Source organism: Phascolarctos cinereus, unplaced genomic scaffold (assembly GCF_003287225.1).
Source record: "Phascolarctos cinereus isolate Bilbo 61053 unplaced genomic scaffold, phaCin_HiC Scaffold_2;HRSCAF=192, whole genome shotgun sequence".
NCBI lineage: Eukaryota > Metazoa > Chordata > Mammalia > Diprotodontia > Phascolarctidae > Phascolarctos > Phascolarctos cinereus.
In genome coordinates, this window is record NW_027555625.1 from 67,978,848 (window position 1) to 68,004,173 (window position 25,326).

The window sequence follows — 25,326 nt, forward strand, 5'->3', positions numbered from 1 at the left end:
GAAGTATGCAATGGTAGTGATCATGATTATTTTTCTTTTAACTAAGATGGGAATGCTCCATGACTGTCACATAAATACAATAGAAAGAGAATTGAATTTTATTTGGATTTCAGAGGGTCTAATTTCAAGTCCTACCCCTTCTAGCATAGGCTATATCATATTTAGTGTCTCCTCAAACTACAAAACTACTATCCTATGATGCTGAATTCACTGAATTATTCCTCCGTAGCTTTAAAGGGGCCCCATTTTCATAGAAGTAGATTAGCTATCAGCCACATTATTAATTTCTAACATTAGTGAGACTTAATGCTGGAAAACTGGAAAGGACCTTAAAGGTTGCCTGTTGATGAGGTTGCCTGCCTTCACATATATAGGTATTCAATTTGAATATTTTAACAAAGACCTGTTCCTGATTTTGCTTGTCACCAGTTACATAATAGTTGTCATATTTTTATTATCTATTTTGGAGAAGCTATATCATGTCAAAAACTCAGATTAACATTCTGACATTGATTTATATTTAAAAAATCATAATATCTATACACATTCCAAAAATATAAGAAACATATATGTGAAAGACACATTCAGTATTCAGAAGATATGTTTGTTTGTTCATTATATCTTCACATGTTCCATACTGTTGCAGCTAACAATGAAAATATTAAAGATTTGTGTGAATATTTATTTATTAAACTCATTAAAATATCTCCAGACCTCATAGTCTGGGAATCACTGGGGATCATATCTAAACCTCAATATTGGCAGCAGCTTGGAAAGGTTACTTGACTTGACTAAGGATGCATATGTAGTAAGTAAATATAAGATTGAAGATTCGCACTCAGGTCCTCTGATCCTAATGTTTATCTTTTGCTTTACAATATTGCAAACAATATTAGGAGTAGTGACTAGACCTACAATTTCATCAATATAGCTAACTATAAGATGGTGATATGAACATAAATTAATAATATATGTTACTATAAATGAGAAAGATAAAATTTGTATGCAAACTAAATACAATATCTCCTTATTTTCACTGACTGTCCCCCAGGCCTGGAATGTTCCATGTTTTCATCTCTGCCTCCTGACTTCCCAGGCAAATCTCAGCTAAAATACCAGTTTATGAAAGAAGTTTAGTTATAGTGCCTTTTTTCTGAGATTATTCAGAATTATATATCAATATTTATATTTGTGTTGAAATACAGATAGATAGATAGATAGATAGATAGATAGATAGATAGATAGATAGATTCTTGTTCCTTCATTATATTGTGAATGCCTGTAGGGCACAGGATTTTTTTTTATGGCCTTTCTTTGTATCCCCAGGTCATAATAAAACATTTAGTACAAAATAAGCTCTAATAAATATTGATAACTTTATGTGACTTGAGGATACCACTACTAATATGTAGTTAGTTGCTACTATCTCTATGATACTTGATTTTAGAGAATTGCCTGGAGGACTGAGAAGTAAAGTGATTTGGCCAGTGTCGCACAGCCAATACATGTCAAAGGAAGGAAATAAATTTAGGTTTCCTAACTCCAACGTAAACTATTTATCCAAATGCTGACTCATGAAAATGATAACATTAATAACAAAGTGGAATTAATACAGTATCTAAAATTTGCAAAGTACTTAATAAAATATATCTTATTTGATTCTCAAAAAACCCTATTAAGTAAATGCTAAGGATGCTACCATACAAAGTTCATTGTTGTTGTACAGTCATTTCAGACTCTTCAAGACTCTCTTTGGGGCTTTCTGGGCAAAGATATCGAAGTGATTTGCCATTTCCTTCTCCAGCTCATTCTATAAATGGAGAAATTAAGGCTAATCAGATTAAGTGACTTGCCCTGGGTTACACAACTACTATTTGTCTGAGCCCAGATTTGAACTCAGAAGACCATTCTCCTTTACTTTAGGCCCTACAGTTTATTTGCTGCCCTTCTTAGTTGCCCAGCAAAGTGCTACCAGATGTAGGGCTTGGAACCTGGATTTAACAAGACCTGAGTTAAAATTTCATCTTAGACAGTAGCTGTGTGATGCTGGACAAGTCATTTAATCTCTGTTTACTTCAATTGCCTCAACTGTAAAGTGGGGATAATACCAGCATCCATTTCTCAGGGTTGTTGTAGGAATTGAATGACATAAGTTTTCATAAAAATCCTTATCACAGTTCCTGACATGTAGTAGGCACTATATAAAAGATTGTTCCCTTCTCTCACTCCCTTCCCATTGCCAATTGAGTTAACAGGATTTCTGTTTCCAGACAATTTGTTAAGTATAACTGTGTAGTTATAACTGTTATATAACTGTGTTAAAATTATGTAACTGTGCAGTTAAGTATAGCTGTGTAGATCCTTTAATTCATAAAAGTGAAGATTTTACATATTTTTTTCTTGGAAGGAGGGGAGGCATCCCATGCTCCCCAGGCTCTCCTGATTCCTCTATTTGTGCTCATTGCTACAAGTAGAAACTCACATGTTATATTAAAGATGGTGGCTGCAGTTTGATGAACTTTAATGGACTGAAACTTTTTGAACTGCTTTCATTCTTCAACCTTTCAACAGCAATGGAAAACCAAGTTTTACTCTTTAATGTGTTCTTTTCATTAAAAAAAATCAAAACAACCCCTCACCCAGGAATGTCATACTAATCTCATGGGTTTCTATTTATTTGAGGACTGGAAAAGGCTTCTACTAAAATAAAGGTCTTTCACTGGGACTTTTTAAATGAATCTTCTGATTTTTCTATCACTCTATTGCAGGCCCCCATAACCTCATACTTAGACTACTGCCATAGAATGCTGATGGGTCTGCCTGACTGTAATCTTTCCTGACACTAATCCACCCCCCCTTGAGCTTCCAAAATGATTTTCCTAAAGTACAAGTACAACCATGTCACCTCTCTACTCAGTAAATTTCTGTGGCTCCCTGTCATGCCCAGGATCAAATTCTTTATTTGGCATTCAAAATCTCCATAATCTAGATCTGGCCCTCTACTGTTCTATTTTTCTTATACCATATTCCCTGTCACGTACTCTTTCTAGTGGCACTAGCCTCCTGGATGTTCTGCAAAGACACTCCATCTCTCAGATACGTGCATTGTTTCTGGCTGTCCCCCATACCTGGAATGCTCTTTCTCCTCATCTCCACCTACTGGATTCTCTGACTTCCTTCAAATCTATAGGAAACCTTTCCTATCCCCTCTTAATTCTAGTACATTAACTATATTAATTTCTTCCTTGTTTTCCTGTATATAGTTTACAGACATTTATTTGTGTATATTTGTTTGCATTCCCCACCCCCCCACCATTTGATTGTAAACTCCTTGAGGACAGGGATTTGCCTATGTAGTCTCAATGTTTAACACAGTTCCTGGCACATAGTAGGCACTTTAAATGCTTGTTAACTGACTTATATACATATAGGAATAAATCTGCATACATAGTTGTAGATGCATATGTATGTGCACATATATGTACTTACAAACTAAATAGAATTCAAGCTCATTACCATAGAGTTACTTCATTAATTGTACTTCCAGCACATAGGATAATTACTAGCTCATGATAAATATTTAATAATGCTTGGTCTTTCATTTATTGATTAAAGTAACAGAGGATGTTTTTTATATATTTGAAAAAGCTAGAAAATTTTATTTTAGCTTTTATTTCACTTCTTCCCCTGTTCAAACATCAACCTAAAAAGTGATAACTGTCAATGGAGTTCCAAATAAATGTGCCACCAATCTTGCCTGACCTCTTTATTTTGTTTTGGAAACATTTTAAGTAAAATAATTTTTAAGTTATAAAATTAATGGCCAAAACACAATCTAGACAGAAAAAAATGACCAAAACATAATATAAGCAAAAAAAAAAGAAAAAAAGAAACACTCCCTGCATTAAATCTTGAAAGTATCTAAAATCTTACGTCATTCAGTTCCTAGTGAATAGCAAAATGATAATGATTTTATAAAATAAAGATTTAAGTCCTCATGCTGCCCCAGCCCTGTCACCCTCTATTTTTGGATGACACGCTTTACCTTGAGCACATTAATCTATCTCTGTATTGCATGAGGGTTTTTTTTAAGTATTCTATGAAATGCTGAAAAAAGTTGAAAGCTATATTTTATCTCCAATTGTTTCCTGCTTTGCAGAATAGCTTACAGTTGAGGTGTTTCACAAATATTCATTGAATTGAATTTCATCTCTCACAGAGTTGTTTGATCAATTTAAAAAATACATTAAATACCACGTTGTGCCAAGTACTTTGCTTGGGGAGAAAACTGAAGGAAAAATGTAAAAATCCATATCCTCCGGGAGATATTATTTTATTACAGAATCAACATGCACATAAATAAGTATAAAGAAATGTACATTCAAAATGCATGTATTCAATATCCATCTGGCTATCTAATTGGATATTGGAAGGGTGATATTATATCTGAGGAAATTAAGGAGGAAAGCATTTAGGGAATGGCATGAGTAGAATTTTGAAGGATGCAAAATATTTTTAATGGTAGAGATGATCCTTCTTGACATGAAGGATAGTCAGAACAAAGTGTTGGAGAAGGAAGATGGAGTTATATCTGTGAGAAACAAGAAGGTAATATATGCTGGAACATAAAGTCCTGAGAGGGGAGCAATGTAGAATAATTTTGGAATATTAGGTTGTAGCAAAGTTGTGAAGGGCCTTAAAAAGGAAATAAAAGTGTGTTTAGATATGTATACACTCTGTCTCTCTGTCTCTCTGTCTTTCTGTCTATCTCTGTCTCTCTCAAACTAAGGATTGTAAACTGTTTTTCCTTCAACATCTTCACTTTAACTGATTGGCTTCTCAGAACTCTCTGAGTTTGAAATATCTTTAAGTAATCTTTTCATAGTTGATCTGGTTGGCAGCAATGCAAAGTAGATAGAGTATCAGGCTAGAATCAAGAAGATCTTGATTCAAATTTTTTTTTTTCTAGACCCTAACTATGTGACTCTGGGAAAGACATTTTGGTTCACCGTACCCAGGTTTTGCAATTGTAAAATGTGAGTCTTAGACTTTACACCCCTATGATTCCTGTTGGCTCTAAATCTATGATCTTTCAATATATATTTGGTATTTTCCAATCTCTGTATCATTACTATAAACTCAATGATCTTTGAACAACCTTCAAACTCCAACATTTTATAATCCATCAATCTGATGTCTTTCTATATCACACAATCTCAAGGTTAAAAATTCAGAAGCCATTTAATACTGCCTGTACCTGAGCAATAACCCAAACTGTAATATCATTAATAAATATTTAGTCCATTTCCTTTAGTCCATATATAATTATGTGGAACTCACTTCTACCTTTAGCTGCCTTCACATCCTACAACTTCCTTCATTACTTATTGTCATCTTACTTGTGAGCACCAATTTATTTCTAAGCTTCTTTTGCCCCACTGTTAAATTCTTCTTAGCACTTTCATTCAGAGGAAGGACCAAGACTAGCCATCCTTCAATTCTTTCCTGGCTGTTTCTGACTCTTCAGACTTCACTACTATATGATACTGTCCTCCATGCAATTGCCCCCAGCTTTTCAGTTCCCTTTTATATGTTCTTTCCTCGTTAGCAACTAGAATGTAAACTCCTTGAGTGCAGACAATTTATTTTACTTCTATTTCTATCACCAGCACTTAGCATAGTCCAAGGCATATGGTAAGTACTTAATAAATTCTTGTTGACTGGCTCGAATACTAAAAGCTATTTATTCCAATTTTGCATAGTTTTTATAAGTATAATTTTTTAACCTTTTACTAAGCTGTAATTTTCACTTTTTTAAACTTCCACATGTTCATTCAGGAGCCATGACATTCCAGATCAAGATCTTTCCAGACACTGACCCTGAACTTGGATGAAGCTGATCCACTTAGTTTTCAGATTTTCCCTGTGGAAGAGTTGCCTTGATTCAAGATTTAAATGAGTCTCTGTTCATCTTCATTCCTAGACAATCTTATATAATGCTTCATCTTTCCCAACCATCCATTTGAAAATCAGAGTCTAGCTCTCTCAAGCATTTTGTTCATCCTGGTTTCTGCTTAAAGATATTTTCATACTTGGATTTCCACCTGTTGCTCAGGGAACAATAATCAAATTATTATTATCATTCCCACTGGAAAAATAAGTTAAAAAACTTCTCCAGTAAGACAGATAATCTCTCTGACTCCTTACAATAAAACTCCCTTCACTGTCCCTTCTTGTGTGTTACCTATTGTCTCACTCCAACAGATCCTCAAGGGTAAGGACTATATCACTTATATATCTGAATCCATTGAACTAGACATATACCACCAGTCAAATGAATATTTGTTAATTGGTTTATTGATCCTACTTTTACCCTCTGGGTGAGGTAACACTCTTGATTTTTGGCTTGCCTTAGTTCTTCTGACTCCCATTTTTGATGCCTGGGTCAAATTCCCCAACTGACAAGCAAAGTACTCAATATCACTGGCAATAAATACCACTATTAATCTATTACTGTCAATGTCTAAGATGGAGACATGACAAGGAGACACACAAAAGATAATATTAAAAACAATTCCAGGAAATCAGCAAGCCTATATTATAGAGCCTCACTTTATTATGTCAATAAGGAAATAAGAAATTCCAGATTTGCACAAAAGGAAAAGAAGGAAAACATCTCTCCTTATCAAAAGGATGTACAACAGTACTAGAATTTTCTTTATACCAATTCATAAAAAAATCTATTAATGCATACTTTTTATTTAAAGCAAAAACAGTGAGGATGGAAAAACAAAACAAAACAAAAGAAGGAGTTAGATGGCTCACTCCTAAGAGTTCACACAGTTCAATCATTCAGTTACATGCCAAATGAAGTGACAATTAATTAATTTCATGGAAATAACTTCTTTTAAAATAAGACTAGATGTATTTCAAAGTAATGCTCATAATTAATGGGAGTAGAGGTGTGGGGATTGTGAAGAGAAGGATTAGATTCCTTTTTGCCTGGTCTATGGCACTCAAGAGAATATTAAAATTAGCTGATTTACAATAGTCCTTTAAGATTTGCCAAGTATAGTACAAACTCCAGATCTTTTGATAATTTCAAATATTCTATAATGCAGTAACTATACCTTTTGGTAGCCCTTTAAAGTCAGAGATATTAAGAAAGGTACCTATAGTCAATAGTGAATCAGAGAGGCCTTTACCTAGGTCTCTTCTAAGTTCAAAATTATTTCCAGTATAACATGCGGCCTAATGTATAGATGGATCAAAGACCTGTATAATAACCTCTCTATGGTGGATAAAAACTTAGTTAGGCATGGGGTAGGGTGGCAATGCTCATATTGAGAATGTGTATCCTTGTTGTCTTTGATGGGAACCTCTCTTTGAATGATAGGAAGACCTATGTCAAAGCCCATTTCCTGAGGTAAAGCAACCCCTTTCAGGTCCAGGCAGACACAACCCAAGTTGCATTAAAAGGAGGGAGGAAAAGGATTCACCATCTCTGTTTTCCTATATTTTTCTATAGTGTCCCTTACTTTGCCATCATTCTGCTGAAAAGACTAGTGAAAAATAGTTGTTTCAACCCAAATTGTCATCCCTATCCCTCTTATATTATGTGTTTTCATGATTCCACGGTTTGTCATTAGATATTTTACTTCAAATGATTTCTGATGCTAGCTGTGTGAGTCTTTCCTCTACTGCCATACATTATAAACTTTGCAGGACTTAGGTTTCACAGATGTTGTTTTCAATACATTTATCCCTCAAAGCAGAAAGGATACTGGATTTGGAGACATGGGATTTGAATCTACAACTTACTATCTGTGTGACTTAGGACCAGTTACATAATATCACTGAATCTTAGTTTCCTCATCAATAAAATAATGTAGTTGGACTATATGGCTTTCTATAGCCTCTTTCCACTATAGCCTTTTGATCAAATGACTAGTGCTCAATCTTTTGTTTTGGTCCTCAGACAAAGAGCACCATCAGTAAGGGTTTGTCAGTAAGTTCTTTCTTGATAGTTTTCCATCACTGCAGGCATTTTGCTAACATAACCTGCAAGAAGCCAAGGTCAAGGGGCACCTAGGTGGAGCAATAGATGGAGCACCGGCCCCAGAGTCAGGAGGACCTGGGTTCAAATACAGCCTCAGACACATAGCACTTCCTAGCTGTGAGACTCTGGGCAAGTCACTTAACCCCAATTGCCTCACTAAAAACAAACAAACAAACAAACAAACAAAGCCAAGGTAAGGTCCATGACTTGAAGAACCATTACTGGACTTTGGTGGAGGTATATCAATGAAGATGTTATCTTATACAGAATTCATATATTTTTTATCTTAGAATTGGAAAAGATCATAGGCCATTTGTTCATGTCTTTCCCTGCATACGCTAAGGAATATTCTCTCCAGTATCTTTGTCAATTTAAAGACTTTAGCAATTTGGTTTCAACCTGACTTTTCAGGGTAGTTACAGATTGATTTCCCTAGTGAACACTGTGCCAATTACAAATCAGTCCACTTGCTATTCCTTATACATGACATTCTAACTCATACCTCTTTAGTATTGCATATTCTATTACCCATGACTGGAATTTTCTTTCACTTCTATATTCATCTCTAGGAACATAGTTCAATTTTAAGTATCACCTAAGTTTCTATCTCCTTAAGCAATTTCTACTTGATTCCCCCAGTCGTTAGTGCCCACACCTAGAATCTTATTGTATTTATTTGTGTGTGTATATATGTGTGTATGTATGTATGTAAATCTTATGCTAATGCTCATTTATCTGTAAACATAGTTTGTATCCCCATAAGAATGTAATCACCTTGAGAACAAAGGGCTCTTTTTTTTTTTGATTTGCTGGCCCAGCCATTAGAAAAGTATTTGGTACATACTAGGTGTTTAATAAATGTTCATGAATTGATTGATTGATTGACCCTATATACATTGCATGAGATCTCAACAGAATACATTTTAATTTTCTTCTTTACCCATTACTTGTTGTGTTTTGTAATAAGAAATTTCTTTGACATGCTAGCTTTGGAGTAAAAACACTTATATTAGAATCCTGCTGATATGGTTCCTATCTTTGTCATTTTGGGCAACTGATATAACTAATTTATCCCTCTGTTTCTTCATCTGTAAAATAAAATGGGGTCAGATTAGATGACTCCTGATGTCCCTTCTAACACTTAATTTTATGATCCTATAATCCTCACTTACTTTTTCACTTCAATGTAGCAATTGCTCTGGAACTGACCAAAATGTGTCCCCAAAAGTTATCTGGAGAACTCCGCACATATTACATTACATTACTGTTATCCTACCTTTCTAACTTCCTGAATAATTACTATCTCTTCCTATACTTTCAACCCTTCAGGTTAGAAGAGTTTGCCCATATTTATAAGCACACACTGGAAGAAAAAAAAAACAGCATTCTAACCATTACTCCATTCTGCATCATATCTTGAATCATGGCATTTAGGAATGGAAGATTCCTTAGACAGCATGTAGCCCTAAGACTTCATTTTACAAATAAAGGAAGAAACTGAGGCCAAAAGAGAAAAACTCTTACCCTCATCTTATGTAAGAAACACTGAATTGGCTATTCATACATGAGTGTTTCAATTTCACAAATATTTCAGAAACCTTGGTTACCATAGGCTATTTGTACATATTTAAACAAAACTACAGCTACATGATATGGAAGTTGTCCCCCAAACTCAAATTCAGGAATCTGTATATACATGCTTTTCAGTTTTCCCCTATGAGTCTGTTAAAAATTTAGAGGAAATTGTTTCATGGTATTGATTTTCACATATGCGGAATGTATTTGCCAATTCCAAAGGTTTATTTGGAATCATTTTCCCTTCATTCAGTTAATTATCAGGACCGTGAAAGCCTGAAGCACAACAGATTGAAATAGAAGGTTTTAATTTTTTTTTGGGGGGGAAGTATCCATATATTTTGATGTGAATAGGATTTCTTACTTTCAGTCCATACTAATGATGGTCAGAATATTTGGTGTTATCAGATACATTCTCATGTTGACTAACTCTTGGAAAATCAAGAAGAAATGGGAAAAAAAGACCATTGATTTTTTTCTTGTTTTTGGAAGACGTTTCTTGACTCACCACCCACATATTATTACACCCACTAGATTTGCTTCTAATCTTTTAATAAACTGAAATAGTTAGTGATTTCTGCAAATGGCTTCTGTGTCTAGCCCCACATAAGAATACAGTGCTGCAGTGGATTAGGAAAGAGGCACATTTCTCAATATTTGTCTTAACTTCTCTCCAGAGTTGAATGTAATTTTGATTACTCACAATATGACATAACACTTTCAGAGGGTGAGAACTGTCATGCGAAACTTATGCCTTTTCAAATAATACTTCAAAATTACAAATTGGATTTGTATATGTATGTGCTTATACTTTAGCTGACCTTTCTCATCAATTTCTGATCATCTATTCATCTTGTAGCTTAATGTATAGATATAACAACTTTTCAATCATAATTTCATGGAGAAAATATTAAAGTTTAATTGTCCACAGGTTCAAAGAAATAGGTCAGATGACAAAATTAAATGTTAATTTTCCAGCAGTGTAAATGACATAGTCAATACTTGGGAACTTTAGGTAAAATTTGTTAATATCAATATTCCCTGCATGATATCCTTCAATGACTGGAACATTTTCATTTGTAGCTTTAATATGCTAACTTAGGTATTATTGTTGTCTTATTTTGTTACAATTTTGTTTTTGGGCTTAGTTTTCCTCATCTTATATTTGATGAAGTAGATGCAGAAAAGATCTTTGGGCAAGTTAATATCCTGTACTTGTTTATACTTAATGTTTGGTTTGTTATTATTATCATTTTTTATTATTATTTTTCATTCTTTGTTACATTTGTTCAATACAGGATAGACGGAAATCATCTCTGGGAAAATCACTATCCTTTTTTTGTTTTCTTTTATATTTAGATTTTTAGAGAACACTGCACAGGATGTTACACATGTATGTATTTATGTATATATGTATATGTATATGTGTATATTACTTTATGATATTAACTTATTATTTATAAGCTTATTGAAAATATCCTCAGTACAAGTTCAATAACATTTAAAAAGTTTGGTATGATATATACATCTTCCTGGTCCTACATGAATTTTCTTTTATTCTATTACATTTTGAAATTTGGAAAGCTTATCATCCTAAATAACAGGGGGCACATGAGTGTGTGACATGACAATATCTAATTAAATGTCATTGTTGTTGTCTTGGATTAACAGTATTTCCCAGTCATTGTGGGCAATAGCTTGCTCTGTTATAGTGCTTTGGTCCAATAAAATTCTTTGAGAAAAAGAGGAAATGTCTTGACCTGTATCCAGACTATGGGGATCATTCATCTATTGCTCTATGAGAAATAGTAAGCTTTTTAAATAATATTTTCCCTAATTACATTAAAACCAATTTTTAACATTCATTTTCTTTTGAGTCCCAAATTCTGTTTCTCTCTCAATCCTTTCCACCTTCATTGAGATGATGAGCAATCAGATATAAGTTATACATGTACAATCATGTAAAACATTTGCATATTATTTATTTTGTGAAAGAAGACTCAAGCAAACAAAAAAAATTGAAAACAAAAATAAAACAAAAACAAAACAAAACAGTATGCTCCAGTCTGTAATCAGACAGCGACAGTTCTTTCTCTGGAGTCAGATAGCAGAATATCTTGGATCATTGTACTGCTGAGAACAGCCAAGTCACTCACAGTTCTTCGTTGTACAATATTGTTGTCACTGGATACATTGTTGTCCTGTATCTGCTTACTTCACTTTGTATCAGTTCATGAATGTATTTCTAGTTTTTTTTTTTCTGAAATCATCTTGCTTCTCATTTTTATAGCACAATAATAATCTATTACAATCATATACCACAACTGGCTCAGCTATTCACCAGTTGATGGGCATTCCTTCAATTTCTGATTCTTACACACCACAAAAAGAACTGCTATAAATGCTTTTGTACAAATGGGTTATTTTCCTTTCTTTTAGAAATATAGGGAAAATATGATATATAATTCTAGCCATGGACTGATGTCTTTTAAGAATACATTTTTATGATATGTTTTGTTTTGATATCACCTGTATTTCCTTTCTCCTTGAAAAGTGCCGTCCTTAAAATAATGAATAAAAAATCAATGAAACTAGCCATTGCATCAGACAGGCATAGCACAAAAACAGTATGAGAAAAGTAGTTCCTCATATCTCTTCATTGGGGTGAAGCTTAGTAATTATAATAATATAATATTTTATTTTAATTGTTTTGAAACTATCCTCAAATGTATTTTGTTGTAGATATTGTGCATATTGTTTTCCTTCTACTGCTGACTTCATTTTATATCATTACATTGAAGTTTTCCCATTCTTTTCTGAGTTCATCATATTTATTGTTTCTCATATTACAGTAACATTCAATTACATTTGTGTATAGCAATTTATTTAGCCACTTTCCAGAGCACTTCAATACAATTTGCTTCCTCTTATGTGTTACTACAAAACCTGCTACAATTTTTTGGTGTATATGAAGACTTAAAAATCATCAATCTATGAGGTCATATCTTATTAGATTCCAGGTAAGTACTAAAGTTTTTTTTTAATTTCAGAGTATTTTCTATAAAATAGTTTCATTATTTGATCACTCTTATCATATATTTGTCTTTTTAGATGGTGTTTGGATAGAAATGTTCTACCAAAATGTCAGTATGTTGCTATAATTATTTTATATTTAGTGTTTGTGGACAATTCATAGGTGAACAATGTGACTGCTTTTTGTCATCAAATAAAAATATTGGAATGTGAGCTTATCTTCTGTGAAGTGCCTAAAAGTTTCAAGGATGATACTTATAATGAAGAGGATGCCAGGAATGGCAGAAAGCACATTCTTTTACCATATTGTTTTTCAATTTTATTTTCCCTCCACTAGGTCACTGAATTATAAAAATATTTTAAAAAGTTTACTTCATGGAATTGGAGATTATAAGTATGCATAATAACATGTGGGTAACTGATGCATAAATATATGTAATATTAAGTATACAATATATTTATTATAAGTATATATAATATGGAAATATAGTATATAGGTATATTTTATATTATATGAGTATATGTAATATTGGTGAAAATATTTTTTTCTTTAGAGTTGGATTGAAGATGCAGAGCCAAAATAGAGTAGCAAGAAGTATAGCAGAACTTCCATCCATTCATTCCTATTCCAGGAAGATCTAGAAAATGCACCAGAGTGGCTCCTAAAAAATCCTCATCATTTTTTTTTTTTTTTTTTGCCAAGAACACACAGGGAGTCAGATAGAGAGATCTGAAGACACTGAGGACAGGGTGTCCATTTGGACCATCATCATGCAGAGAGAGGTTTTGCATCAGTGAGAAGAGATCTCCATAAGGGGCTTGAATCTGTGTCAGCCCCTGAAATAGGTGCCATCCAGTAGTTCTGTCACTCACTACTCAGTTCTTGGGCACAGACCTAGTCTAAGCTGAGGAGAGGACTTAACAGAAAGGTAAAATTTCAGGCGGAGCAAGTTTAGGTCCTAGATTGTATATTGAAGAAGAAGCAAGTTAAGAAGGAAGCAACAGCTGTATGTAGCTGACCTCACGAGTAGAGCAGAATTTCAGTTCTATCCCCGAGATCAGTCTGAAGACTTCAGAGGAATAAACAGGTCAAGAATTCAAGAACTAAAGGGAGCCTGCATTTTTACCATTCTGAATTCAAAGAGTTTTCCAGCTGCCTGATAGTAGCTAACATCAAAATACTTCAAATATATATAAAACATAAATTAAAAGAAAAATATGACTTTGGGATTCAAGTAGAATTACTATAAGATATAAAGCAAGAGTTAAAAAAAGTTCAAATAATTTCAAAATCAAAGGAAAGAGATAAGGGGAAAATGTAAAAAGACGCACCACTTGTGAAAGAAATAATTAGGGAGAGAATTAAATGTTTGTCTTAGGAGATGAAAACTAATTCAAGAAAAATTCTCTAAAAACTACATTGAACCAAATAGAATCTAATGAATACTTGAGAAAAACAGAAGTATTAAAATAAATAAAAGATTGAAAAAATAGAAAAAAATGTAAGGTATATCATAGCATAATCAAGATACCTTGAAAATAGATATGAAGGATTATTTAAGAATCATTAATATACTTGAAATCAACAAACAACAACAACAATAAAGAGTCTAGACATCATGTTTCAAGAAATAAAAAATGAATAATGACCACCTCCCTCAAATTAAAAATTGAAAAGGCGTAAATCCCTTCCTGAAAGAAACTTTAAAAGGAAAACTTCTAGGCACATTACAATTAATATATAGATTTTACTGATCAAGTGAATACATGCATACATACATACATATATATAATATATATATATATCATATATATATATATATGATATATATATATATATATATATAAAGTTGGAAAGGAAGGAACAAGAAAGGAGAAAAGTAGGAAGAAAGGAAGGAATGATAGAAGGGAGGGAAGAAGGAAAGAAGGAAAAAGAAACAAATGAACAATGGAAGGAAAGGGGGGGAGAACAAAGGAAAAAAGAAGGGTGGAAGGAAGGGAGAGAGGAAAGAAGGGAGAAAGAAAAAAGTAAGAAAGGAAAGGAGGAATGATAGAAGGAAGGAAGGATGGAAGGAAGGGGGGAGGGAGTGGGGAAGGGAGGCAGAGAGGAAAGGAGAAACTACGGAAAAAAGGAGGAGAGAAAAGGAAGAAGGAAGGAAAGAAGGAAGGAAGGAAGAAGGGAGGGAGGGAAGGAAAGGAAGAAGAAAATAAAGAAGGAAAGAAAGAAGAAAAAGAAAATCTCAAGTACCAAAGAGTCATGACATAACTTGATATTTCAAATAAGTATATGCATATATATTTCTGTGTGTGTGTGTATATATATATGCATATACATATGTATGCATATATATACACACATACACATACATTGTATGTGTGTAGATATTTGCATGACATATACGGATATTATATAGAGGACCTACTCACAAGTTTGGCTACTTTCTTTAGATTGACACGATATTTCATGGATGCTGATCTAGCAATTAACCTTTCAGTCTGCCATTCCTCACCAAGCTTCACCTCCCTTTCTAAGGCATAAATGTGCTTTATTATGTCGTTTAAATTTCCTAAATCACTGTCAATTACTAATGATTTGCCTCTTAGCTTCATTGAGTGCATTTCCCTTTTAATAAAGAATTATGGTTAAGGAAAACAATACATTGTCTGTATCTGATATTGTTTGCCTCATTCTACATCTTTAGTCCAACACCTCTTTACTGAAATCAAGGACAGAGATGGGCTTTTATTGATCCTCTGAACTCATCAATTGGTAGTTGCATTGAGGAGTTTTGATGTCTTCTTATGTTCTTTTTGTTTTTGTTATTATTTTTCCTTTACATAATTACTCTCTCTCTCTTTTTTTTTTTTTGTAAATTACTCCTCTGGTTCTGCTTTGCTATTCATAAATGATATTTGTACTTAATTTTTCCTGTCTTATTTAAGTCATTCATTGTTGATAACATGCAATAGTCTTTTTATGCCCACCATATATCTTTCCATTGCCCTTTAGATTAATTGGAAGTTTTTGTTTTTCTGAGTTCACAGAATTCCATGATTCATGACCAAATAGGATCACTTGGAGAAAACTGATATTTTGAAGACGATGTTTTACTGCAGGGAATCACTTAGGATCACTGATAGATCAATGAAAATGCCATGAAATTCCCCATCATACCCTGTAGAAAAAATTGATTTATATGTACTAGAATACAATATAGTTAACATATTTAGGTGGTCATGAAACAGAGAGTGATATGGAATAGGGAACTTTGTCTGAGAATCAGCAATTGATGTACTTCTCCTCCCTTACCCAGTACCTTTTATGCACCCACAAAAGGGAACCACAAGTGGCACATATATGACAACTTTCCTACCTCATACTCATTCCATAATTTTTTAACTGATGTATTTATTTTTAGTTTTCAACATTCACTTCTATAAGATTTTAAGTTCCAAATTTTTTCTCCATCTCATCTCTCCCCCCACCCTAAGAGGGCATGCATTCTGAATACCACTTTTCCTAATCTTCCCTCCCTTCTATCTCTCCCCTAGTTCTCTTATCCCCTTCCCCTTCAATTTTCCTGTAGAGCAGGTTAGATTTCTATAACACATTTACTGTATATCATATTTCCCACTTCCATGTGAAAACTATTTTCTTTAACTTTTGTTTTTACAATTTTGGGCTCCAAATTTTCTCCCTTTCTCCCACCCCACCCACCCTCATTGAGAAGGCAAGCAACTCAATACAAGTTATACATGTGTAGTCATGCAAAACACTTACATAGCAGTCATGTTGTGAAAAACTAAGTATATTTCCCTTCATCCTATACCACTCCCCATTTATACTTTTCTGTCTTTTGACCCTGTCACTTCTTGGAAGTGTTTGCTTCTGATTGCACCATCACCCAATCTGCCCTCCCCTCTACCATTCTCTTGATCTCTTATACACTGCCCCCCCATTTTTATGTAGGGTGAGATAGATATCCATACTCAATTGATTGTGTATGTTATTACCTCCTTAAGATACATCCTATGAGAATAAGATTCACTAATTCCCTCTCACCTTCCCCCACTTCCCCTCCACTGTAAAAGACTTTTCGTGTCTGTTTTATGAGATAATTTACCCCATTCTACCTCTCCCTTTCTACTTCTTTCTGTATAATCCTCTTTTACCCAATAATTTTATTATACAGATATCACCCCTTCATCTTCAACTAATCCTGTGCCATCTATCTATCTACCTATCTATCTATCTACACATATAATTTTTCCCTCCAAATACTGTGATATTGAAAAAGGACTCATGAATTACAAATATCATCTTTCCATGCAGAATGTAAACAGTTCAACTTTAATCAGTCTATTATGACTTCTCTTTACTGTTTACCTCTTCGTGTTTCTCTTAAGTCTTGTATCTGAAAGTCAAATCTTCTATTCAGCTCTGGTCTTTTCATCAAGAATGCTTGAAATTTCTCTATTTCACTTAATGTCCATTTTTTTCCCTCTGAAGGATTATGCTCAGTTTTGCTGGCAAGGTGATTCTTTGTTGTAATCCTATCTCCTTTGCCCTCCAGAATTTTATATTGCAAGCCCTCCAGTCCCTTAATGTTGAAGCTGCTAAATCTTGTGTTATCCTGATTGTGTTTCCACAATACTTGAATTGTTTCTTTCTGGCTGCTTGCAATATTTTCTCCTTGACCTGGGAACTCTGGAGTTTCTCTATAATATTCTTAGAAATTTTCCTTTGGGGATCTCTTTCAGGAGGTGATCAGTGAATTCTTTCAATTTCTATATTGCCCTTTGGTTCTAAAATATGAAGGCAATTTTCCCTGTAAATTTCTTGAAAGATGATGTCTAAGCTTTTTTTTTATCATGGCTTTCAGAGAGTCCAATAATTTTTAAATTCTCTCTCCTAGATCTATTTTCCAGGTCACTTGTTTTTCCAATGAGATATATCACATTTTCAATTTTTTTTTCATTCTTTTGAATTTGTTTCACAGTGTCTTGATTTCTCATAAAGTCATTAACTTCAAATTGCTCCATTCTACTTTTTAAGGAAGTATTTTCTTCAGTGAGCTTTTGGGCTTCCTTTTCAATTTGGGCAATTTTGCTTTTTAAGGAATTCTTCTCCTCATTGTCATTTTGGACCTCTTTTGCCATTTAGGTTAGGCTATTTTTAAGGTGTTATTTTTTCAGGTTTTTTTGGGGGTCTCCTTTAGCAAGCTGTTGACTTCTTTTTCATGATTTTCTTGAATCACTCTCAGCTTTTCCTGTACTCTTCCTTCTTTCTCAAAATCCTTTTTGAGCTTTTCCATGGCCTGGGACCAATTCATATTTTTCTTAGAGGCTTTGGATATAGGAGCTTTGATTTTGTTAATCTTCTTCTGGTTGTATGTTTTGATCTTCTTTGTCACCAAAGTAAGATTCTACAGTCTGACTCTTTGTGCTGCTTACTTGTGATCCCAGCCAATTACTTGACTTATAAACTATTTGTTAAGGTAGGAGTCTGCTTCCTGTGTGGAGAATGTACTCTCCCAAGCTTCATGGGTTTTGTGCAGCTGTTTTCAGAGATACTTCTAGGGACCTGTTAAGTTTTCAATTCTTCCAAGGTGCTGTGATCAAGGGTGAGGTGTTTACTGCATTCCTGGCCTGTGCTCTGGTCTATGAGTGACCACAAGCACTCTTTTCCATCTTAGAACTGTGAGGAGGATTTTCTCTACACCAACACAACATGCTCCACCATGCGAGAGAGAGCTCTTCCTCCCCCCAGGACTGCCTCCCAGAACCATGACCTGGATTCTAGCACGGGGAAAGCAAGATAATCCTGCACCAGCAGAGAGATCTCTGCAACCCCCCTCTCATCAGCCACTTAATTCCCCCTCAGTCTGTGGCCCAGAAGCTCCAGAGGCAGCTGCTGCCTCAGGCTGCACTTGGGGAGGGCTGGGACGACGCTTCTCTCTCAGTGCAGACACAGACTTTTCCTACTGACCTTCTAAGTTGTTTTTGGTGTTTGTGGGTTGAGGAGTTAGGTAACCACCACAGCTGCCAGCAATTCAGTCCTCTGAGACCTACCCCAGGTTCTTTGAGGCCTGTGTGCCCACGCTGAACTGCGTTCCTGTCCCAGCTGGGTGTGATATACCTTTCTGTTCAACATCTAGGTTGTCTTAGAATGGAAATTTGCTTCACTCTGTCTTTTTGTGGGTTCTGATGCTTTAGAATTTGTTTACAGACATTTTTTACAGGTATTTGGAAGGGTTTGGGGAAGAACTCAAGCTAATCACTGCTTTTACTCTCCCATCTTGGCTCCGCTAACCCTCATTCCATTTTATGTGTATTGCTCATTTTAATTCACTTTTGATAGTGCCACTTCAGGAGATATGTTAGATTAGGCCCACTTTGTGACCATGAACAAATCATGTCTCACCTCTGAGTCTTGGCTTTGTTTATTCAGATTTATATGGAAACAATATTATCCATTTCATACATTGTGAAAAAAATATTCTATAGCATCATTATTATCATCAGTAGTAATAGCAGTAGTAATAGTAGCAGTAGTAGATAGAATGGTAGTATGTGGTCAGGAAGCCTTGAATTCAAAATGGCTTTAGATATTTACTAGCTGTGTGACCTTGGGCAACTCACCTAACCTCTGTTTGCCTCAGTTTCCTTAACTTTAAAATTGAAATAATGACAACACATCTCCTGGGACTTTTGTGAGGATTAAATGAGGTAATATTTGTAGTTCCCTTAACACAGTGCTGGTCACATAGTAGGTACTTCATAAATGTTTTTTTCCTTACTGTTATTTAGATTTGACACAATGCATTTTGTTCATGTAGCTTCACAGCTTAGCTGTACAACTAAAATCATTTGAACTTCTATACTAATTTTCTAGGTCTGGTATGTCCCAGTGACCTAAAATGCACTCTTAAGGCTGTCTCACTATTTAAGGGGAAAAAAAATCTTCCTGACATAATGCAAAACACTCTTCTGAAGTGAAGAAGCTGCCTTCTCTATATCCAAGGCTTATAGCAAGTGTACTGGAAGTATTGGAAAATCATACTGGATTAGAAGTGAATTTAATTGCAATCTTGGCTCATCCATCTGATATCTGTGTGAGTGACTTAATTTGACTGTGACTCAGTTTCCTCACGTCTAAAATGAGGCGGTTGTACTAAATGACCTCTCAAGTTCCATCTATCTCTACATCTATAAACCTAAGCTCTATAATCATCATAATAATAACCCCCACATAAGAAAAGGGAAAACATAACAAAATAAAAGCAACATTTCTTACTTTATATAATATTTTTAAGATTTTCTGAATAATTTACACTTATGAGTTCTTTTGAGATTCATAATAATCCATTATTATAGTAAGATGGGTAATATAAATTTTATTATTAAGTTTATTTTATAGATGAGGAAACTGAAACTGAGATTTTCTCTTAAAGCTTGGTCACAAATCTATTGTGTTAAGTACAGGATACAAATTCTGATCATTTTGGTTCCAATCTCAACACTCTTTCAAGTTGATAACTTACTAAATGCCCTTATATAACAAATGATTTTACTGAACTCTGTGCCTCTGGTCATAAAATTCTAGCCAGGGGTCTCATAACAACTCACTCTTTGACCTTGGACAAGTCATTTTCCTCTCTGGTATTCAATTTCCTTAATCATCATGGTATCTGAAGATCTTCACAATTCTGATGTTTGTCACTTCAAACAAAGTCACTCTTGTTCAAGCCTGCTAACAATAACCTAAGACCTAAATGGAATAGAACAACTACCTAAATTCAATGATGAGAATTTCAGGAAGAATACAAATTTTGAGCACCCCTCTTTAATAAAAAAAAAAAAGATACAATATTTCTAAACTGTATTTGCATGAAAATAAAGACAAATTCCTTTCCTAAAATTGGTTAATTCCTTTTTTTCCTCCTAGAATGGGCCACTATGGAGTAGGAAAAATCTACAGGGAAATTAAACCTTAAGATGGTTCATTATTTATTCTGTTTCAACCACAGACAAATAAATATAATTTAACTTTTATACTATGTTCTTCTGAATCCCTTAGAAGTCTGTTTTATCATATTTGGACCCAGTTATTACAAATGTTTGTGATAGAGGAAATAAAGATCCCTGTTTCAGAACTGACTACAATTTCCATGAAGATTACATGATGAACTTTGTATTTTTGAAGCCATAGACTAATTTTGAATCACACAATGTTTGAGCTAAACAAGACCTGAAAACCTACAATATTAAAAAATAAGAATATCAAAAATGTATGTTTCTTTTTCATTAAGAAAGATATTCTGTTCTGAATGTTGGAAATCTATTTTATTTTATTTGGATCCAGTTGTTACAAATGTTTGTGAAAGAAGAAATAAAGATCCATGTTTCAGAAGTGACTACAATTTCCGTTAAGATTGCATGATGAAATGTACCTTTTGAAGAACATAAGATGTTAGCATATAGAATTTTTGATCTAGAAGGAGCACTGGGATATTGAAACATAGTCCGGGGAAGCTTATTAAAGACCACGAAGTTTAGGCCCTTTAGTCTATCAATGAGAAAATGTATGTTCAGAGAAAAATGTTGTCTAGAAATGCAACTGACCACTTCAGGAAATAATGAGTTCCATGATCTTAAAACATGAGGGTAGATTACCTGTTGGTGCAATATTATAGATAGAAAATATTTATCAGATGGAGTTGGGCTCAGATGAGCTCAGAAATCCATTCCAACTCTTAGATTTAATGATACACTTGTAACCCTTATGCCAAAGCCATTGGCATGGCAATCGCTCCTCACTGAAGGAATTAAAACCTTGCCTTACTTGGGAGGTGGAGTGGATTTGGTGAGAGAAGAGAGCTTTAGTTCTCCACAAGTCCTCCTTTTGGGGACTCTTCAAATGGGAGACCACCTTCTGGCCTCATATAAGATCCCCCCACACACACACACAATGTAACCTGTTACGTAAAGAGGGACCTGTATATGCTGAAATATTGTCCTTGTGAGGCAAAAAAGGGAGGCGTAATAGACATTTCTAGCCTCTTTTTCCACCTTCCTTATCCAACCAAGTCTAATTCCTGCCAGGAAAGGAAGCAGAAAGGTGAGAGTGGAGGCCACCACTCTGCCCTTCTAGAAAGAGAGTGTACAAAGCTAAAAGTATATTCATCTGCTCCCTTAAATATTGTTCTAGAGAGCAGAACCAGGAGAACATTATACATAGTAATAACCACATTGTGTTATGACTAACTTTGGTAGACTTAGATCTTCTCAGCAATGCAAGGATCTAAGTCATTTCCAAAAGCCTCATGATGGAAAATGCTATCCACATTCTGAGAAAGAACTATGGAGTCTGAACACAGATGGAATCATACTATTTGCTGTTTTAGTTTTCCTTCTGTTTTATTTTGTTTCTTCTTTCTTGTGGTTCCTCCTATTGATTCTAATTCTTCTCTACAACATGAGTAATGTGAAAATATGTTTAATAGGAATGTATATGTAGAGCCTATAATCAGATTGCAAACCATCTTAGGGAGGGAAGTGGAAAGGGAGGGGGAGAAATTTTAAAACTCAAAAGCTTATGGAAATTAATGTCAAAAACTAAACATTAATTAATTAATTAAAGATAGTGTTCATCTAGTAAATATGATTGGGTTCCATCTAATTTCTGATTGTTTTGTTATTTTGAGGGGAAGGAGAGCTCTGTATTCAAGGCTTGACCCCTTCCCAACCTAATACCAGTTCTACAATGCAGTTTTCACATAGCAAATGGCAAAGACACCCATTTATCAAAATCATAGCAAAATAGAAATCATAGAAAGCATACATAGTAAAATATAGACCAGACAATACAAAATGAGAAACTCTCCCATTGTGAGTGAAGTAACTCAGCTCAACCAAGAGAGTGCTTTGGATTTCATCCAATAAGAAATGTACTGAAATGTCTAGAGTAGCATGCTGAAAATAGGGGTTTGAGGGAGACTGTCAGCTCCTCTTCTACCTTCCCAGAATCTTATCCTTTAGCAACCTGAAAGGAGGTTTTCTTTTTTCCATATTCTCTCTCAAGGCTTTCAACAAGCTGCACAAAGAAGGCTCCAAGAAAAATTTGACTGGGAGAATCCACAGGGGGGCCTCTAAGAATTGAAGTTCTTACCAATTTTACCCCACTCAGTGCCTCAGATAGATCAGGGCCTTCATCTCCACCAATAAGGAGAGAGTTCCATATCAATAGGGTTTGAGATTGGGATTACACACTCATTCATTCAACAAACATTTATTAAGAGTTACTCTGTAAATAAAACTTGTAATGGATACTTAGGGGTGAGCAAAGTTTCACAAAGACACAATCCCTATCTTTCTGGAGCTTACAGATCAATGGAGGGATAAAGCAAAAAGACAGAGAACTCTAAAACATAATGTCATATGATAAGTGCATTGCAATTTTATTGAAGGACTTGTTCACGGTCACAGAGGGTGCTAGACACAATGTTGTGCAAGCATCTATGAATTTACTAGTAAGTGAAAGCTCTGCGACAGTGAGGAACAAAACTTCTAAATATGCACATATCACACGTGGCTGGACACACAGGCACATACACACACCTCAAACAATCTCAAAACCAGCTCATAAATTTCCTATTTTTATTCCTGACCTTTCTCTGCAGTTTCTGGTTCATAGAGTCATGATTTTGTTGAATTCATTTTCTGTTATACTTCTTAGTACAATGTTTTGACCGTATCTGATTATATAGCTCAATCCGAGTGTAGAAAATTACCCGGTAATTTAGAAAAGAATTCCCCATCGAAGACTATAGGAATCTGCTCTTCAATTTAGAAAGAAATTCACAGAATCAGATTGTTTCTGTGAGCTGTAAGTATTGCTCAGTGTCTGGGCCTTGGGTAACTTGATATTCAAGCAAATATGAATCTCTCTCCTCTCTCTCTGGCTCTCTCTCTGTCTCTCTGCTTCTCTTTCTCATTCTGCTTTTTTTTTCCATCAATAGTTCTATTGTTTCTTCATCTCTCTCTGTCCTTGAGGTTTGAATTCAAATGGAGAAAAAACATTTTGCCATTGCTGTTAGACGCCAAACATTGACCAAGTTGTAGTTTATTCATATATTTACAAGAAATGTACATGAACTATTAGTGAGGTAGGGGTGAGGGTGGCAATCTGAAAAATCTCTGTCTTTATAAAGTAAATTATATGATAGTAACGCAAAAGAGAATGAGCTACCCCTGTCCTTGCCTCCATCAAGATGCCCTTTTATTGAAATAAAAAGAGAGACTAATACATATGTGTATATTATCAATCAGTTTGGTGTTGAAAACATTCAAGATGTTTATGTTTAGGGCTGCTCCTGTGAGTTTTCATTCACTTTACTTAAAGTCATCAAATTCAGTGTGCAATTAGTGAGGACCTGCTCTATCAATTAATTAATCAAGTTTCATTTATTAAATACCTACTATATTCCAGGCCCTGTGATAGGCATTGCAGATACAAATTTAATAAATGAAAGTATTTCCTTTTTGTATTTAAAACCTCCTTTGACTATACTTTGGGCTTTCCCTCTCCTGCCTATCTACCTAGGGAAGGTGGCAAAGGACCAGGCCAGGGTTTTCTATCTGCCCCAAAGTGACTTCCTCCATAAGAAGAATATGCCATTTCCTGCTGCTTCCTGATCTCTATCCTCCTCAGGTAAAAAAAAAATTAATTAATTAATTAAATTTAAAAAAAAGAAAAAGAGCTGAGCCTTCCTCTGACCTAATACCTATACTATTTTTATCTCCAATTGTGTGGTGTGTCCCCTTAGAAAAGACAGCAAGGGGCCAGGCTAGTGATATTCCAACTCCACTAAAACAAGAATTTCCACTTGTGGCAGCACAAGGAAACCTCCAGCTTCTGTTGCCAGGCCACATATGGCAGATGTAGAGACCAGCCAGTGCGAAGAAGAGCAACATTCCCTTTGACCTCAGGCCTTCATCTAATGCATCTGGCCCTTGAGGGAAGAATAGGAAAATTAGTGGGAAATAGGACTTTCTTTTCCTGCTTCAAAGGCTCAACTTCTATATCCTGCTGAATTCTTTCCAATCTAGTCTCTAACCACTTAAGAGAAGAGGAGTAGCAAAATGGGGGCTCCCACTTGAACATCTGACCATGTCTCACCCATCTCATACTATACTTCTCTTCAGCCTGATCCTCAATGTCCTTTAGTAATAAGAGTGGTTCTTTTTATTCAATTATTAACATTCTCATATCTGGTAATACTCTACACAGCGATTTTGAAACCCTATAAGGTCATCATCCAAAAACCCATTCTCCATCCCCATGACTTAATTGTATATTTCCATCCTTTTCAACCATCCTAACCCAAAGTTCCAATCAAAAACCACTCACTACTTTCATTTACCCTGTGGAATGACTGTTCCATAGGCAGAAAAGTTTTCTTTATCAAAAAAAAAACCAAAAACTTTTTTTCTACTTCTTTAATCTACTGACTATTACTGAAACCTTATCCCATTCCCTCCCACCCCTTATGATACAGACTCCCTGTGGTACTGGTGGTACTTGTGGTACTGGTTACACTTTTACTTCTTTGGCTTACTCTGTCCTGAGCAGGGGAGTTGGAACAGTTTTTGCTCCT